Source organism: Lolium rigidum, chromosome 1, assembly GCF_022539505.1.
Source record: "Lolium rigidum isolate FL_2022 chromosome 1, APGP_CSIRO_Lrig_0.1, whole genome shotgun sequence".
In the NCBI taxonomy this organism is placed as follows: Eukaryota; Viridiplantae; Streptophyta; class Magnoliopsida; order Poales; family Poaceae; genus Lolium; species Lolium rigidum.
Window position 1 is genome coordinate 283685704 of NC_061508.1, and position 19925 is coordinate 283705628.

The 19925-nt window shown below is 44.8% G+C and overlaps 1 pseudogene; it reads right to left on the reverse strand.

The window, feature by feature from the left end:
* Positions 1-477: 477 nt before the first annotated feature.
* On the reverse strand, positions 478-7267 carry LOC124683819 (annotated as a pseudogene).
* Between the last annotated feature and the right edge of the window lie 12658 nt (positions 7268-19925).

Genomic DNA, 19925 nt, shown 5'->3' on the forward strand with positions numbered 1-19925 from the left:
CGAGTCAACACATAGAAGGCTCAGCTGTGGTAGCATCTACATAGTCGAAATTTGTTCCCGATTCCTCTAATTCCCATCAGCAAGACTCTAAACATGAATTATTCTCTTGTAGCCCAGCTATCAAGATTTTCTATGAAAAGTGAGAGGAAAAGTAATGCCAACACCTCTTATAGAATGGGATAGTAAATGTGAGTAGAGGAAAAGTTACTACAAATTCAATGCAAGATTTATGTCCCCTACTATTTATTATTTTGAATGGGTGTTAACCAGTACTGAAGAACATTTGTTGGAAGAACTAAGAACGTGATTGGTTGGCCGTATGTATGGAGACCGGCCAGATCATGGCGATGCAAATTCTCGGTGATTGCATCTCCGCATGAGTTCCTAGACCAGACAACTATACAAGCATGAAGCTTAAAACACCTCTCAGCAAAGTTCAGTGAAAACTTGGAGTGATTAAGTGGGAACAAGATCTGCGAGGCGAAGGATTTCCCTTCTTTGCAGCAGGTTAGTCTGAATAATCTCATACATGACCTAATTCTATCATTGCACGTCACTAGTGATGCATTCCATGAAAGCTCTCAGATTATGATCTGACGAGCCATCTTTCCCAAGAGCCTCCACGACGGCACGCTTCCAGTCCGCCGCCGCGCCCCGCGCATCCCCCTGCATCACCTCCTCTACTCGCCGCCTCACCTCCGCCGCGCGCAGCACGCCGTCGCTCCCCACCTCCGCGCGCGCTCCCATGCGCCACTCGCACTCGACGAGCCACATGTTCATCCGCTGGTCCGACATCTGTGGCACGCACACCATGGGCACGCCGCACGCGACGGCCTCCATCGCCGAGTTCCAGCCGCAGTGCGTGACGAAGCAGCCCACCGCCGCGTGCGAGAGCACGCGCACCTGGTCGCACCACTCCACCACCATGCCGTTCTTGATCCGCGCCTCAGCCTCGGCGAGCTCCGCCTTGTTGTCCTTCCGGACGATGCAGAGGTACGGCCGGCCGCTCTCCTCGAGGCCCCGCAGCAGCTCGTCGAGCTGCTCCTTGGCCATCCTGGCCAGGCTCCCGAACGAGATGTACACGACGGAATCGGCCGGCTTGGCCTCCAGCCACTCGATGTACTTGACGTCGTCCTGCTTGAAGAGGCCGGCCTCGTCGCCGGCCGGGAGCACCCGGCCGATCGGGAGGACGTCGTACGCTCCAAGGGCGGCGAGCGTGGCCGGCTCGAGCTCCTGGCACGTGTTGACGATGACCGTCGCCTTGGGGGTTTCACGGTCGAGGGCGTCGAACAGGTCGCGGGTGGTGGTGTAGATGGAGTGGAAGAAGTCCGAGGGGTCGGTGGAGTCGGTGATGAAGGACGGGAAGTCCCGGACGGCCAGCGGCGGGAGGCCCGGGAGCCGCACGAGGAAGGACGGGTCGTGGCGGTGGTCGGCCACGACGCCGGCGTGGCCATGGAAGTAGTGGTAGTAGACGGCGATCACGGCGGGGGGGCTGGATCCAGTAGAGCCCGGACGGGACGCCCCTGTCGCGCGCGACGTCGGCGGCCCACGGGAGGAGCATCGTGTACACGACGCGCGTCACGGCGCGGCCGCGCGCGGCGAGCGCGTCCAGGAGCTCCCCGACGCTGCGCGCGCCCGCGGCGTGGAAGGCCGCCACGTAGGCGTTGAACGCGCCGTGGTCGCTGCTCGGCACGTACCCGGTCTCGGTGCCGTCCGAGAACGGGAGGAGCTCGAGGCGGCCGTCGTCGGCGCCGTCCGGCGCGTCCGGTTCTGCCTGGAACATGCGGCGGTGCGCGGCTTCGGTGGTGGAGAAGGTGACGAGCGCGTCGGGGGCGGCGGCGAGCAGGCGCCTGGCGAGGCGCAGCGCCGGCGCGATGTGGCCCTCGTGTGGCTTTCGCTTTAGCTCGAGGTGTACAATCTCGATCAGAGATCGACACTCGATCGGCTACGACGGCAAGCAAGCGACTTGTGTGGAGGCGCGAGAGTGAGGTTATACAGAGAATACAATCGACTTGTCTTTAATTTAATCAATTTTAAGTTGCTCGCCGAAAGGTTTCTAGAACAGAGCAGTCAGTAACACCGTTTCTCTACCTTTTTTTTTTTTGAAACATAGTTTTGCAGGTTGTCATATCACTATTTGACTGCAAAAGATACAAGTGATCCCATTGTACATGGGAGTTCTATTGAAGAGCGGGAGTTGAATCCATTATTTGGCTGGTTTGCTCGTTGCATGTTTGCATTGTGCCACTCTTTTGGCTTGCCTTCCATCTCATTATCTGCCTTGTTGTTCCGCCCACGTCTAAGCAAAAAGCAAGTAGGTGCACGAGTCCCCGCGGGTCGAGTTAGAATTGGTGGCTAACCTAACGATGGCATGACCAGTATTCTGGGAGAGTGGGAGTGCTAACTTTGACGATGTTCCAAATGTAGCTTCTTACTTTCACACATGCAACCTCTATTTCTGATCCCTCTCACTCCTACCTACATGACTTAAACTTTATTTCTCTTATTTTTCTCTCTCGTATTTCCGCTGGCAATATTTCTTGTATGAATGTGAAAGCATGGAAAGTGATTGGGAAAAGTTAGCAATGGTACACTGTTTTATATCATGATTTAATAGCAAGTGCAGCATGATATACCATGCAAAAAAAAATCTAATGTATGATGTCAATTGAAAGCTTGATATCTTCGTATCTACTGAAGTAGATGGTAATAAAGTGTAGAGTAGCCACTCGTTTTAGATAACATTAGTTGTTGGTGACTAGGGAGGAGATGGCAAAAATCTGTTTAAACAATTAATCGGAATATTCAACATCAACGCCATAATATTTATGTATCCCTAAGAAATATGTATGAGTCAAGGCACTATATTGTGAGAGAGGAAGAAATTCTTTTGGTACCCAGAGCATGTATGAATTACAGTACTACACAGTACTCCTTGATTTCACAAGAGAGCATGCCCATGTATCCTCCCGCCGAAGCCTTTTTAATGGGCCACATTGGCAGCACTGTTTTTTAATGGGCCTCGCTCACGGAAAGGTGGGCGTGGATCTAATAGCATACCACCAAGTTCAACGCCGCCTACGAGAAGATGAAGAAGCGATGATTACCTAATCTTTGGGCCAATTCGAGACGTCCAATGAGCAAAAGAACTTCAACTTGGTCCATTGTTGGAGGGCGCTCAAGTATTGCCCCCAAATGGCACGACCTATATGTGTCCTACGATATGATGCCAACGTGCCCGGTCAATCCAATGTCATCGATGCTGATTGTGAGATTCCAAGTTCACCCATGAAGAGGCCAAGGGGGCGGACGAGTTCTAAGGCGGAGGCCAAGCGAGAGGCTTCCTGGCAAGCGATGATGGAGACGATCAAGAAGCTCATTGCCGATAAGGAGGTGTCAAGTGAGAAGAGGGATGAGAGGAAGCGATGGGAAAAGGAAGAGGTTGTCAAGAACTACTTCGAGATACAAACCAAGAAGCTCGAGATTGAAGAGATCAATGCCTCGTGCGGCCGCAAAGGAGGTGGGACAACAAGCAAAAGGAGTTGGAGATCGCCCTGCTCCGCGAGAAGGACAAGATCATGGCGACCCCCTTGACCGACGACATGGACCCTACCCAGGGGCACGGCTTGAGAAGAAGAAGATCATTATAGCTCGAGAAATGTGATTTGTTTATCATGCTTTTGAAACTCTGGTGTGCCAGCTAGTTGTATCTGAACTATGTATGTTGCAACTTTAATTTCTATCTTTTTAGCGAATTATTTGCTCAATATTCATGGCCGGTAATGGCAACTATAATTTTTTTTAAAAAAAATATATTGCGGCCACGAATGTTTCGGGGCCACCATTGGAGCCGCTGTCACCCGCATCAGGACCGCGGCCTTTTACCTCTCCGTAGGCCGGTGCATCCGGACCTAGGCGGAACAAAAGGCGGTCCGGATTGCGACCCCCAGTTGGACATGGCCTAACCAAACAATGTCTAAGAAACATTGGCATGACCAGTCTTTTGGGAGTGATAATTTTGGTGCTCATCCAAACGGACTCACGCTTCTCACTTCCACGCATACAACCTCTATTTCCGATCCCTCTCACTCCTACCTACATGACTTTGAACTTTATTTCTCTTTTTTTCTCTCTCGTATGCTAAATTTCTTGTATGAATGTGAAAGCATAAAAAGTGATTGGGGAAAGTTAGCAAGGCTACCCTGACTTATATCATGACCTAATAGTAAGCGCAGCACATACCATGCAAACAAAAGAAAATATCTATTGTACTGTACGATGTCAATTGAAAGCTAGATATGCCATCCGAGCTTTCACGAGTACTGTACCATTGAACACCTATTGGTTGCTCATTTGTTGGAAAAAAATTAAGGGTTTATGTACCGTGAAGGATTTCTATTGCCAAAATGCCATCCTAGCTTTATTATCACCCAAATGTTACTACTACCTTCTACAGAAGTATTCACAGAGTAACAATAGGAAAGATATTGATGCCACGATTTTTTGTAGTAAGATAGGGAACACAAGGAGAACACGCTGCAATCTTGTTGATCCAATCCCTCTGCGTGTGACAAACATAAGCCTAGATAGTGAGACAGATCTTTTTTTAAACGAATCATCCAGCCTCTTTATTAATTTCTTAAAGTGCATGGATACAAACACCCTCAAACGGATCAACAAATCAAACATATCGTCCAACCTGCGACGACAACACAAGTCTAGATATTATGGGGGTTCTTTGTTGGATGATCGATTTTCATGCACAAAGGTCGCATTAGCAAGACCCTTTGCACCTATCTTGCCTTACTCGAAGGATGTGGCAGTAACTCCCCGTGCTCTGCCCCTTAGTTTCCTTGATCACGGATATGCAGTCGCTAGCAAATTGTGTCCTAGAAATATTGAGATCTTGTGATACGTTCAAGCTCTCTCTAACTGCGATTGCTTCCAAACCTTTCGGTGCAGTAGACCTTCAAAAGAACTACGAACACCCCCAAATATGTGCCATTATGTATCTGACATGGACACTACGGCAACCGTGCCGGTCTATCAGTTCTCAGCTAGTATGGTATATGGGTCGTCACAAAATCCTAGGGTGGGCTAAAATCCACAATGAAGACCTTCTAGATCCGCCCTACGAGTGAACACATAGAAGGCTGAGCTGCGGTAGCATCTACATAGTCGAAATTTGTTCCCGATTCCTCTAATTCCCACTAGCAAAACTCTAAACATGAATTATTCTCTTGTAGTACAGCTAGCAAGATTTTCTATGAAAAGTGAGAGGAAAAGCAATGCCAACACCTCTTATAGAATGGGATAATACATGTGAGTAGAGGAAAAGTTACTACAAATTCAATGCAAGATTTCTGCTATATTTCCTACTATTTATTATTTTGAATGGGTGTTAACCAGTACAGAAGAACATTTGTTGGAAGAACTAAGAACGTGATTGGTAGGCCTTATGTATGGAGACCGGCCAGATCATGGCGACACAAATTCTCGGTGATTGGATCACCGCATGAGTTCCTAGACCATAAAAGCATGAAGCGTAAAACACCTCTCAGCAAAGTTCAGTGAAAACTGCCCAATCAACCTTTTCGGTGGAGTGCTTAAGTGGAAACAAGATATGCGAGACGAATGATTTCCCATCTTTGCAGCAGGTTAGTCTGAATAATCTCATACATGATCTAATTTTATCATTGCACGTCACTAGTGATGCATTCCATGAAAGCTCTGAGATTATGATCTGACGAGCCACCTTTCACTAGAGCCTCAACGACCGCACGCTTCCAGTCCGCCGCCGCGCCCCGCGCGTCCCCATGCATCACCTCCTCTACTCGCCGCCTCACCTCCGCCGCGCGCAGCACGCCGTCGCTCCCCACCTCCGCGCGCGCTCCGATGCGCCACTCGCACTCGACGAGCCACGCGTTCATCCGCTGGTCGGACATCTGTGGCACGCACACCATGGGCACGCCGCACGCGACGGCCTCCATCGCCGAGTTCCAGCCGCAGTGCGTGACGAAGCAGCCCACCGCCGCGTGCGAGAGCACCCGCACCTGGTCGCACCACTCCACCACCATGCCGTTCTTGATCCGCGCCTCAGCCTCGGCGAGCTCCGCCTTGTTGTCCTTCCGGACGACCCAGAGGTACGGCCTCCCGCTCTCCTCGAGGCCCCGGAGCAGCTCGTCGAGCTGCTCATTGGCCATCCGTGCCAGGCTCCCGAACGAGACGTACACCACGGAGCTGACCGGCCTGGCGTCCAGCCATTCGATGTACTTGGCGTCATCCAGCTTGAAGAGGCCGGCCTCGTCGCCGGCCGGAAGCACCGGGCCGATCGGGAGGACCTCGTACGCTCCCAGGGCGCCGAGCGTGCCGGTCTCGAGTTCTTTGCATGTGTTGACGATGACCGTCGCCTTGGGGGTTTCCCTGTCGAGGGCGTCGAAGAGGTCGCGGGTGGTGGTGTAGATGGAGTGGAAGAAGTCCGAGGGGTCGGTGGAGTCGGTGATGAAGGACGGGAAGTCCCGGACGGCCAGCGGCGGGAGGCCCGGGAGCCGCACGAGGAAGGACGGGTCGTGGCGGTGCTCGGCCACGACGCCGGCGTGGCCGTGGAAGTAGTGGTAGTAGACGGCGAGCACGGCGGCGGGCTGGATCCAGTACAGTGCGGACGGGACGCCCCTGTCTCGCGCGACGTCGGCGGCCCACGGCAGGAGCATCGTGTACACGACGCGGGTCACGGGGCGGCCGCGCGCGGCGAGCGCGTCCACGAGCTCCCCGACGCTGCGCGCGCCCGCGACATGGAAGCCCGCCACGTAGGCGTTGAACGCGGCGTGGTCGCTGCTCGGCACGTACCCGGTCTCCGTGCCGTCGGAGAACGGGAGGAGCTCGAGGCGGCCTTCGTCGGCGCCGTCCGGCGCGTCCGCCGGGAACATGCGGCGGTGGGCGGCTTCGGTGGTGGAGAAGGTGACGAGCGCGTCGGGGGCGGCGGCGAGCAGGCGCCTGGCGAGGCGGAGCGCCGGCGCGATGTGGCCCTGGAGCGGGTAGGTGAGCAGGAGGAAGTGCGGCCGCGGAGACATGGCCGGCTTCTCTTCCTGACCTGACCTGCGATGGAGTTCGTGTGGCCGGCGTTTGCTGTAGCTCGAGATGGACAATCTCGATCAGAGATGGACACTCGATCAGCCTCTTCTCCTGACCTGTGACTTGGAGTGTGGCTTTAGCTAGCTCGAGATCGGCGCTCGATCAGCGACGACGGCAAGTAAGCGACTTGTGTGGAGGCGGGAGAGAGTGAGGTCTAGAGTAACAAAACCATCAGAAAGGTTGGCTTTCCTCCATTTGTTCGTAAAGTCCAATTATCACTGGGTGAAGTCAACAAGCAATCAGGCACGGCACTCGGCAGGGAGCAGGAACGGCGGCCAGCCGGTTCAGACACGGGTGCTGCCGGTGAGGGAACGGAGATTCATTTGGTCCGTTCTAGTTTTTGGTTTGTTTTAGTTTTTGGTTTGTTTTGATTTATTTGGATATATTGGTGGTGGCTGTCTAGCTGCTAGACCAGCATGCGCAACTGCTCAATCGACCCATTCGGTCCGAGTTAATCATTTAGTCAGCGGACTGTGGTCAAACAGTTTTAAATAAAGTTAAAACACGTGATCTTGGGTCTCGACGTGTCGTCTGAATCTAAAGGAACAAACACTCCAGCCATCCACATGAGGGTGAAATGGCGACAGGACACGAGGTAGGAATAGGTCGGGATAGAACTGAACCCTAGGAAATGATAGAAAAAACACTAGGAAGAGAACAAAGGAAATCTCAGCTTGACTTTTTTTTATCTTGAGATCCGGTACAGATATCTTTCCACACGTTAGATCGATCCGCAGATGGTACTAATGAAATGAAATGGGGCGCTTGTGATATCTGGACCACATGTGTGACTTAGGGATTTGAGCCTTCAGTTGACCAGGCAAGTGGCATCTCCCCGTATAGACTCTGTATTCCCGTATACTGGATTTATCCGCCACTCCACCAGAGATTCCTGGTGGTGGGCCCCATGCTGGACCCCGCGTACATCGAGCTCCCCTCATCGCGCATCCCCCCACCCACCCCGGCGTTCGGGATCTCATCTTGCGCCGCCTCCTTTACCGGAGGAATCCTAGCTCCCGTCATGTCCCCGTGGCCCGGATCCAAAGCGGACGGAAGCGTCCCAGAGTCGTCCCTTCGGAGCGATGGTTTCGCTGGGATTCTGAGCTTGACAATGAGGTGATTTCATTATTCTTGTCCATCCTTTCCCCGATTTTTGGCTTATTTATCTTATTCAACGATTATGTTTTCCAATCCAGAGTTTCGACGACTACGATCCGTTCTTGGATCTGCCTCGAGAAATCCTGGATCCGGGCTTCACGGGGCTGGATTTGAAGACGCATCACAGATGCCGTCACGGCGACGCCCCGTAGAGGAAGGTTGCCTTTGACATGGCCGCCACAAGGAGAAGATTCCTTGGATGCGCTCGTCAGGTGAGCTAACTGTTTTCCAGCTCAAAGCAATTTTGTTTTGGAGGGGAGGGACTGAGATATCAGAAACGCACAATTGTTTATGGATTATTGTCCCGTGCCTTGTACCTTTGGCTAGTTGTGCTCTGTAATCTTAGTTAACAATCTGTTTGTGATGGTGTGTGTTGACAGCAGGTATAAAAAGAGAAAAAAGTGCTTTAATTTGTGGTCACCTATATTCCCAACCAAGTGTAATGGTGTGTGTTGACAGCAGAACTTTTAATCACAATTTTAGAAAACATGACGATGAGATAAGGTAGCCAAAGAAATTTGTCACTGGGGGTGTAGGACTACCAATACATGATCTGATTGTAACGAGTTGCTCCACTTCATGAAAAGATTGGCTATGCTGTGACAATTGATGGATAATACTGTACAAGGGAATGAAATACCAGGGATCTGTATAGTCGGAATGGTGAGGAAGTATGGTGATGACTAACAGTGAATATAATTTCTGTACGGTCAGTTGTAGAAGGTTTCTCAAAGACACATACATGCTAGTGATTCCTTCCCCGAGTAAGTGTAGCTCTTTGTTTATAAAGAATAACACGTGCTATATTAACATTCATTGAAAATTCAGATATAGACTGTCTTATCATTGTGTAAATAAAAACTTTATCTGAAGATTCTGGTCTATGCGCTTGTCATTTTGCAGGGGGCGGAGCGTTGCTCATTTGTCGTGTGGATCGACGAACCTTGGATCCTGTATTAACTAGGTCTTTAATTCGCTTGTGGAGTTTGCTTGGGTTAAACTCAAGAAACGAACTTCTGCCAAATGATGTGGAAGCGCCCACTGATCAAGCATACATAGCTCTATGGACTGAGAAAAACAACCTGCAGCTTGCATTTGAGCAGAAGGAACACCAAATGAAGACTAGGGAGCTCAGGCTTAAGGAAGTTATCCGGCACAACAACGAGAGAGCATCACGCTCTTTAAACATCTATGCCAATGTGTTCATCTTCTGCCGCCAGCGATGCGATTTTTGATCTCCCTTCAGAGATCCCTGATCCGTGTTTTTAGGGCCGGAGGTGAACACAAATAACAGGTGCCGCCATGGCAATGTCCCGCAGCTGAAGGTGGCTTTCGATATGGCTGCATCTGGCAGGAGTTTCCTTGGCTGCCATCAGTAAGTTTGAGCAGAGGGAGCACAAGCTGAAGGAATTAATCAGATAAAGCTTTGAGATCTTCAAACAGTTATGCTAATGAGTGCATCTCTGCAGTCAGTATAGGTGTTACTCTGTTTTGCTATAGTTGCCTTCATATTATTTAAATAGGCCTTCCGTTCAATCTGATCAACAATTCATGTAACATAGAAGAACTATGTTCCAGCTTAATGTGTGAGAAACTATAACTGTACATGAAAACTTGTCTTTTATCATCAAATTGATCGTGACCATGCAGGTTGCCAATATATTTGTTTGTACATCATAAGAATTAGAGCGTCCAGTTTGGGATTCATTTTTCAAATATGTTGCTGGTGTCTATGATTCCAATACAATTGAAAAAATGGCAGGACTTTATAGCGATTGGTGTTGTACTCTTCCGTCGTTCTAGGCGGTACTCCCCATAAAGCCAGATTATTTTAATTTGTTATAATGACATATTCTGTGGGTTTCGTTAAGCTATTTTGATCTGATTGTGCCAACTTAAACTCCTGGTTTTACTAGTACCTGGAGATAGATATCCATCCATATTTTAAAGGCAGGACTGTATGGCTCGGCACTCTGGACGCTACCTGTCCATCCGCGCTGGAGTAGTAGATTCTGTACTGCTATTCAGATGCATTAACGTTTTTGAATTCGCCCCATTCAAGTAAATTTATGGCACTCGGGAAATGCGCGTGCATGCTTTCTCAGCAAACTTTTCTGCTGAATGATTTAAATATATAATATGCTCAGATGCCAGACAGCACCAGACACATTCAGATTCCTGGATTGCATACTCTATCGTTCGAAGTCGTTCTATCGTATGAAGTCCTTCATACACCGACATTCAGTGCCTCTTGCGGATTCATATAGTACATCGATCAGAGAAGCCACCCGGGCATTGATTGGAATCCTATACCAGGTCCCGCTGCCGCTCCGTGTAGTCGATGCAGGCCAGTACAACCGTCCGACGACCGACGGTCGCTCTGCAGCAGTATGGACCGTTGGGTAGCGTCATCGTACCATCAGAGTAGAAAAAATGTGATTCTTCTTCCCAACAAGTGGAAGCAACCTTACGATTTTTTTTATGCAGTCCGATTTTGAAAAAATGTATAATTTCATATGATCCTGATTTACAAAAAGTTGGATGCAATTTTCGCCGGTGAACTGAATATTTTCCTACCGATATAGTCTCGCTTGCAACAATGCACATAAAAATCATACCTGAATGCTCGAATATCGGCCCAGTCTCGATACCGCTGGTTATGCACAAAAAATGACCCGAACACATCTCGGATAAAATGTCGGCCCGGATATTTTTATTGGGTGCTTGGAATTCGTTTCGGAACCTTAGTAGATGCGTGATAGTTGGCGGGAGTCAACCCAAACATAAACGTAAGTGGGACGATCAGAGCGTTGCTCTCAAGGAGATGGATTTGAGAGTTGTTGGAGGGAAGTTGATGGCCAAGGCGGACAAGGTGAAGTCCAATGCTAGAGCCACAAACATCCGAATCATGATGGTGGAGATTTAGGTATACGGGTAGGCTAGGATTGATGTAGTCATAGATCAGGAGATTACCCGTAAACAAAATTTTCTACCAGATTAGATCATGAAGCACGTCAGGCGGTCCTTGAGAAGCTCCCTCATGTGTGGCTCGTCCAAGTGCTACGGATGCAGCACCTCCAAAGTATCCACACCTACGAAGTGGAAGCGCCGCACGCCGAACTCGCTAGGTCAGCACTAAGGCATGAGAGGAGTGGCGGCTAGGTCGAGTGGTTCAACCCTAATCAGCTCGCCCCACCATCTCTTACATAGTCTAATGCGGACCCAATCTGGATTAGGCTTCCAACCCCTTAAGCGTGTGACCCTATATGTTCACACGCGAATAGACATGACACAGGTACTTCTAGTCCGACAATAGTTGGTAACGGCCTCTAGTTGTTCATAACATGTGTCTACATCACTGGTTTGACATCTCCATATCTATGGACTGCTAGGTCAGCACGTGCAACTGAGGCGTGAGATGAGTGGCGGTGCCTAGGTGCAGAGTGGTTCAACACCGAACCCTCTCTTGTATAGGCATCCCTGATGAGCTTAAACACTTGAGTCCCATTAGGACCCAGAGCCTAGTCAAATGCAGATCCAATTCGGATTAGGCTTTCAACCCCTTAAGTGTGTGACCCTATATGTTCACACGCGAATAGACATGACACATGTACTTCTACTCGGAAAATAGTTGGTAGCGGCCTCTAGTTGTTCATATCATGTGTCCACATCACTCGGTTTGCTATCTTCATGTCTATGGCATGCGTGACACACAGCTTATAACCCAAGCGATATGCTAGTCCAATATTCACATACGTCCTCACATGAACTCCGACTAAGGACAACTTTAGAAAACCCTACAAGTAAACGAGTTTCACAAACAATTTACATAATTTTCATTCAACAGAAGTTGCATGGTAATATAATTTTCCTGTCATTTTTTGAATACATGATCAATAATAACACTCAACATAGAGATATTAACCCTCAATATAATACCTTTACATCTACCAAATATAGGCGATTAGCAAATCTATATGGATTCGAGAACAAATGTCTTAGGCATGCGGTTCATCGATATTCCCCCTGAAACTACATTTTGACTAGCCATGCGGTCCTCGGTTTTGTTTAGGCGATAGATTGTGTTCGGATACATTAAATTCATACTAGTCAATGCCGATCGAGATAAATCTTAATGCTTTCTTAATATAAGAAATAACACACGATTGAATCTAAAAATCTCAAGAATTACGCACTTGCATCCTTCTCTATCTCGTCGAACCGTAATCTAGCCATGTGGTACTCAATGGACTAGCTATAACGTACTCTAGGTTTTATCTATTTAACTCACGTGATGATTGTGTTTGCATATAAATTAAATTATACTAGTCACGCTAGACTAATATAAATCTTGGTGGGGTTTTTAATGTAAAACAACATAAAACAACACAATGCATTTCATGAGACTAGTCGAATGGAAGTATCATACACTAGTATCATGCACATGATACTAGTTTGATACTACCCCACAATGCATAGTATCATAACATAGTACTATCATAGTATCATCACATTTAATGTTTTGTAGAATCTAATGCAAATTTGTGACATGATGTGTTTGTCATTAAATTTTCTAGTTTTACGTGCTATGATACGATATCATATTATGATACCACTCCCATCTCCACCTCATTAATTGGCGGCACATCAGATTTTGCCAACATGGCATGCATGATACTACTTATGATACTCTCATTGTGGATAGTCGAGGTCCTTGTTAGAATCTCTATGGTACACAAACATAAATGCATTAGTATATGATACTATTAGATTACAGATGACTCACATGATGAAATCTTTAATATTGTAGCACGATACATGAGGGTAGAAACTTAACACTCATAAACTCGGCGTAGCAAATGAGTGTGAATTTTCAACATACATGAAAACTGCAATGGAAATTTGAAACCTAAGAGAAAATCAGAGATGCAATACATAGATGAAATGCTACTGTACTGCATATAATCCTTATCGGAACTTGGCGGTGAATAACTCGGGCTAGTGCAAAGGGCCTGGAGAATTGAAGGACTATCTGAACTCAAATCCAGAACTTAAAAAAGGACATGTTATTGGGGACAAATCATTTGTTACTTGGAAAATACAACTAAACAATGAATGAACCAACATTGAAGTGTTGGAGATACTACACCTGCATCTACAAATGAAACTGTACATCACACCAGACAATTGCAATAATACCATATGCAGTGCTTGCCGTATTTTCACACACACACGGAAAATAAAATGAGAAGGTTTTATCGTACACCCGTATAATAGATTATTGTGTCTCATGGAGGAGACAAGGGAACACGAAAAATAATCTCAAGAATTACGCAGCTTGCATCCTTCTTTATCTTGACGAACCCTAATTTAGCCATGTGGTCACCGACAAACCAGCCATATCGTCCTCTAGATTTTATCATAAATTCCTTATGTTATCCTCTATGCATCGGTTGTTCAGGCGTTAGATTGTGTTTGGATACATTAAATTCATACTAGTTAAGGCCAGACAACGATAAATCTCAATACTTTCTTAATGTAAGAAAAAAAATACACAATCAAATCTGAAAAAATCTCCAGAATTACACAGTTGTATCCTTCCCTATCTTGTGGAACCCTAATCTAGCCATGCGGTCCTCAACAAAATAGATATGACGTACTCTAGTTTTTTTAGAACACGGTACAACGCAGACGCTCACAAACACGCAGGTACAATCACCCCTATGAACACGTCATCTACCACTGAAAGCATAGCGTCGATTAAATCCTAGAATTAATCCAGGTAAATGCAAACATCCATGCTAAGTCTAGAACTTGAACCTGTGTGGACTGGTATCACCACAAGGAACCTAACCACCGGAGTCAAGCTCTGTTTGCAACATACTCTAGGTTTTATCATAAAGTATTTACGATGTCCTCTATGCATCGACTTAACTCATGTGTGATAGATTTTGTTTGCATATAAATTTATACTAGTCACAACCAGACTAATATAAATGTTGGTGCTTTCTTAATGTAAAAAAACAACATAATACAACACAATATATTTTATGAGGTCCTTATTAGATCGAGTCTCCATGTGGTACAAAACATAATACCATAGAGTGCTTGCCGTTTTATCATACACACATGGAAAATAAATCGAGAATGTTTTATCGTACACCTACATAGTACATTGTTGCGTCCCATAGAGGAGACAAGGCACACCAAAAATAATCTAAAGAACTACGCAGCTTGCATCCTTCTCTATCTTGATGAATCCTAATTTAGCCATGCGGTCCTCGACAAACCAGCCATATCGTCCTCTAGGTTTTATCATAAAGTTCTTATGATATCCTCTGTGCATCGGTTTTGTTTATGTGGTCGATTGTGTTCGGATACATTAAATTCATACTAGTCAAGGCTAGACTAAGATAAATCTTAATGCTTTATTAATGTAAGAAATATTACACAATTGAATCTGAAAAAATCTCCATAATTACGCTGTTGCTTTCTTCCCTATCTTGTGGAACCTTAATCTAGCCATGCGGTCCTCAAGAAACTAGACATGATGTACTCTAGGTTTTATCATAAAGTTCTTGCGATATCCTCTATGCATCGACTTAGCTCATGTATGATCGATTTTGTTTGCATATAAATTTATATACTAGTCACAACCAGACTAATACAAATGTTGGTGCTTTCTTAATGTAAAAAAACAACATAATACAACACAATATATTCCATGAGGTCCTTTTTAGAATCTCCATGTGGTACAAAACATAATACCAAAGAGTTCTTGCCGTTTTATCATACAAATGTGGTAAATGAATCGAGAAGATTTTATCGTACACCCACATAGTACATTGTTGCGTCTCATAGAGGAGACAAGGCACACCAAAAATAATCCTAAGAATTACGCAGTTGCATCCTTCTCTATCTCGACGAACCCTAATTTAGCCATGCGGTCCTCGACAAACCTGCCATATCGTCCTCGAGGTTTTATCATAAAGTCCTTATGATATCCTCTGTACATCGGTTTTCTTTAGGTGATAGATTATGATCGGATACATTAAATTCTAACTAGTAGATCATACTAGTCAAGGTCGACTGAGATAAATCTTAATGCTTTCTTAATGTAAGAAATAATACACAATCGAATCTGAAAAAATATCAAGATCTACGAAGTTGCATCCTTCTTTATCTTGTAAAACCCTAATCTAGCCATGCGGTCCTCGACAAACTAGCCATATAATCATGCATCGACTTAACTCATTTGTGATAGATTTGTTTGCATATAAATTTATACTAATCACGGCCAGACTAATATAAATGTTGGTGTTTTCTTAATGTAAAAAACAACAAATACAACATAATACCATAGAGTGCTTGTCGTTTTTATCATACACATGCGGAAAATACATCGAGAATGTTTTATCGTATACACCCGCATAATACATTGTTGCGTCTCACAGAGGAGACAATGCACACCGAAAATAATCTCAAGAATTACGCAGTTGCAACCTTCTCTATTTTGGCGAACCCTAATATAGTCATGCGGTCCGCAACAAACTAGCCATATCGTCCTCTAGATTTTATCATAAAGTCCTTATGATATCCTCTGTGCATTGGTTTTGTTTAGGCGATAGATTGGTTCGGATACATTAGATTCATACTAGTCAAGGTCAGAATGAGATAAATTTTAATGATTTCTTAATGTAAGAAATAATACACAATTAAATCTAAATGTCTCAAGAATTACGCAGATGTTGCATCCTTCTCTATCTCGTCGAACCGTAAGCTAGCCATGCGGTCCTCAACATACTAGCTATAACGAACTCTAGGTTTTAACATAAAGTCCTTACGATATCCTCTCGTGCTTCGATTTCACTCATGTGATAGATTGTGTTTGCATATAAATTAAATTTATACTAGTCATAGCTAGACTAATATAAATGTTGGTGCTTTCTTAATGTTAAAAAACAACATAATACAACACAATACATTTCATGAGATCCTTTGTTAGAATCTCCATATGTTACGCAACATAATACCATATGAAGATTCATAGAGGGATTTGATTGGTCAAGATGTATATCTAGATCTCCTCTCTCTTTTTCCCAAATATGAGCAAGAATCATGGAGGGGTTAGAGGGAGAAGAAGGTTCTCAAAGTCAACAATAGAGTAGGGAGAGAGAGGGAGAAGCCACCAGCCCAAGGAGGAAGAAGGGGGTCTTATATACTCTCTCCCAACGAAATATGACCGTTGGGGATCCCCTAGGCCGGATTATCCACTCTGGGACGGATTATCAGCCCTTAGCCCTCGAAAACGGCTAAGGACCTTAGCGGGTCCAAAAACGTGAGCCCATGTATAGAGGCAGGATATTTGGCCAGATTATTCATTTGGGACGGATATTTCGTCGGCCGGATAATCCGCCCCCAACTAGGGCCGTATAATCCGGCCCCGAAAACTGGTAGAAACAATAAAAACAATATTTGCATGGGGCAACCTCAAATAAATAGAACACCGTCTTGCTTACATGGCTTTGGGGATAAATACTTGACCAACTCGGAGACGCCACCACCCTATCCGTCCGGACTTTCACATTCTTAATACTTGCTTGTTATCAAATGTCCATGGAGTCCCATTAAACCCCGGGTCTTGAAGATCATAGAAGGATAAAGTTTCTCTAAATTCCCACATCTGTTTTTCATTTCTTTCCTTTTTTAAGAAATGTTCACTTTATCACATGTTTCGTTGAAATTTCCCATCATAAGCCAGGGTAGATTCATCATAGATTTTTTATAACAAATCCCACATATGATGTCGCATGCGGGTTCGAGGTTCCCCATAGACAAACGTGCACCTCCATTTATTTCCTTTTTTTCATATCAATAATGATTACATCGATAATTATCTCATTTATTTTAAAAACTCGACTTCTAAACTCTCATGCCAGAACAGGGCTAGACCTCCCCCCTTCCCTTCCCCGTGAAACGAAACTACATGCTTCAGACCAAGCCTCCAATGAAGGCTTTCCATGACATCTTTTCTTTGCCGTGTCTCCGACAACGAAGACGAGTTGGGGGCGATGAGTGTGCATGAGGTGTTCGAGCTCTTGAACCGTCCGGGAGTCACCCACCCCCGGAGGTTCCAACCCAAAGCTCTCATGGCTCCTGATGAGCATTGAATACATTGTTCTTGATCAAGGTCTATAGGGTACTCCGATTGTACGATATAGAGTACATTGTTGAATGATATAGAGTCCTTTCCATATGAAAATGATATGGTGGCGGCAAACATATACAGACTGTTCAATACTTTGAGTTTGATAAACTCCATGTGGTACATTGTTGTCTCCCGTACATATCGTCCTCTAGATTTTATCATAAATTCCTTATGTTATCCTCTATGCATCGGTTGTTCAGGCGTTAGATTGTGTTTGGATACATTAAATTCATACTAGTCAAGGCCAGACAAAGATAAATCTCAATGCTTTCTTAATGTAAGAAAAAAATACACAATTGAATCTGAAAAAATCTCCAGAATTACACAGTTGTATCCTTCCCTATCTTGTGGAACCCTAATCTAGCTATGCGGTCCTCAACAAAATAGATATGACGTACTCTAGTTTTTTTTAGAACACGGTACAACGCAGATGCTCACAAACACGCAGGTACAATCACCCCTATGAACACGTCATCTACCACTAAAAGCATAGCGTCGATTAAATCCTAGAATTAATCCAGGTAAATGCAAACATCCATGCTAAGTCTAGAACTTGAATCTGGGTGGACTGGTATCACCACAAGGAACCGAACCACCAGAGTCAAGCTCTGTTTGCAACATATTGTAGGTTTTATCATAAAGTATTTACGATGTCCTCTATGCATTGACTTAACTCATGTGTGATAGATTTTGTTTGCATATAAATTTATACTAGTCACAACCAGACTAATATAAATGTTGGTGCTTTCTTAATGTAAAAAACAACATAATACAACACAACATATTTTATGAGGTCCTTATTAGATCGAGTCTCCATGTGGTACAAAACATAATACCATAGAGTGCTTGCCGATTTATCATACACACATGGAAAATAAATCGAGAATGTTTTATCGTACACCTACATAGTACATTGTTGCGTTCCATAGAGGAGACAAGGCACACCAAAAATAATCTGAAGAATTACGCAGTTGCATCCTTCTCTATCTTGACGAATCCTAATTTAGCCATGCGGTCCTCGACAAACCAGCCATATCGTCCTCTAGGCTTTATCATAAAGTTCTTATTATATCCTCTGTGCATCGGTTTTGTTTAGGTGGTCGATTGTGTTCGGATACATTAAATTCATACTAGTCAAGGCCAGACTAAGATAAATCTTAATGCTTTATTAATGTAAGAAATATTACACAATTGAATCTGAAAAAATCTCCATAATCACGCTGTTGCTTTCTTCCCTATCTTGTGGAACCTTAATCTAGCCATGCGGTCCTCAAGAAACTAGACATGACGTACTCTAGGTTTTATCATAAAGTTCTTGCGATATCCTCTATGCATCGACTTAACTCATGTATGATCGATTTTGTTTGCATATAAATTTATATACTAGTCACAACCAGACTAATACAAATGTTGGTGCTTTCTTAATGTAAAAAACAACATAATACAACACAATATATTCCATGAGGTCCTTTTTAGAATCTCCATGTGGTACAAAACATAATACAAAAGAGTTCTTGCCGTTTTATCATACAAATGTGGTAAATGAATCGAGAAGATTTTATCGTACACCCACATAGTACATTGTTGCGTCTCATAGAGGAGACAAGGCACACCAAAAATAATCCTAACAATTACGCAGTTGCATCCTTCTCTATCTCGACGAACCCTAATTTAGCCATGCGGTCCTCGACAAACCTGCCATATCGTCCTCGAGGTTTTATCATAAAGTCCTTATGATATCCTCTCGTGCATCGGTTTTCTTTAGGTGATTGATTATGATCGGATACATTAAATTCATACTAGTAATTCATACTAGTCAAGGTCGACTGAGATAAATCTTAATGCTTTCTTAATGTAAGAAATAATACACAATCAAATCTGAAAAAATATCAAGATCTACGAAGTTGCATCCTTCTCTATCTTCTAAAACCCTAATCTAGCCATGCGGTCCTCGACAAACTAGCCATATAATCATGCATCGACTTAACTCATGTGTGATAGATTTGTTTGCATATAAATTTATACTAATCACGGCCAGACTAATATAAATGTTGGTGTTTTCTTAATGTAAAAAACAACAAATACAACATAATACCATAGAGTGCTTGTCGTTTTTATCATACACATGCGGAAAATACATCGAGAATGTTTTATCGTATACGCCCGCATAATACATTGTTGCGTCTCACAGAGGAGACAATGCACACCAAAAATAATCTCAAGAATTACGCAGTTGCATCTTTCTCTATTTTGACGAACCCTAATATAGCCATGCGGTCCGCAACAAACTAGCCATATCGTCCTCTAGATTTTATCATAAAGTCCTTATGATATCCTCTGTGCATTCGTTTTGTTTAGGCGATAGATTGGTTCGGATACATTAGATTCATACTAGTCAAGGTCAGAATGAGATAAATTTTAATGCTTT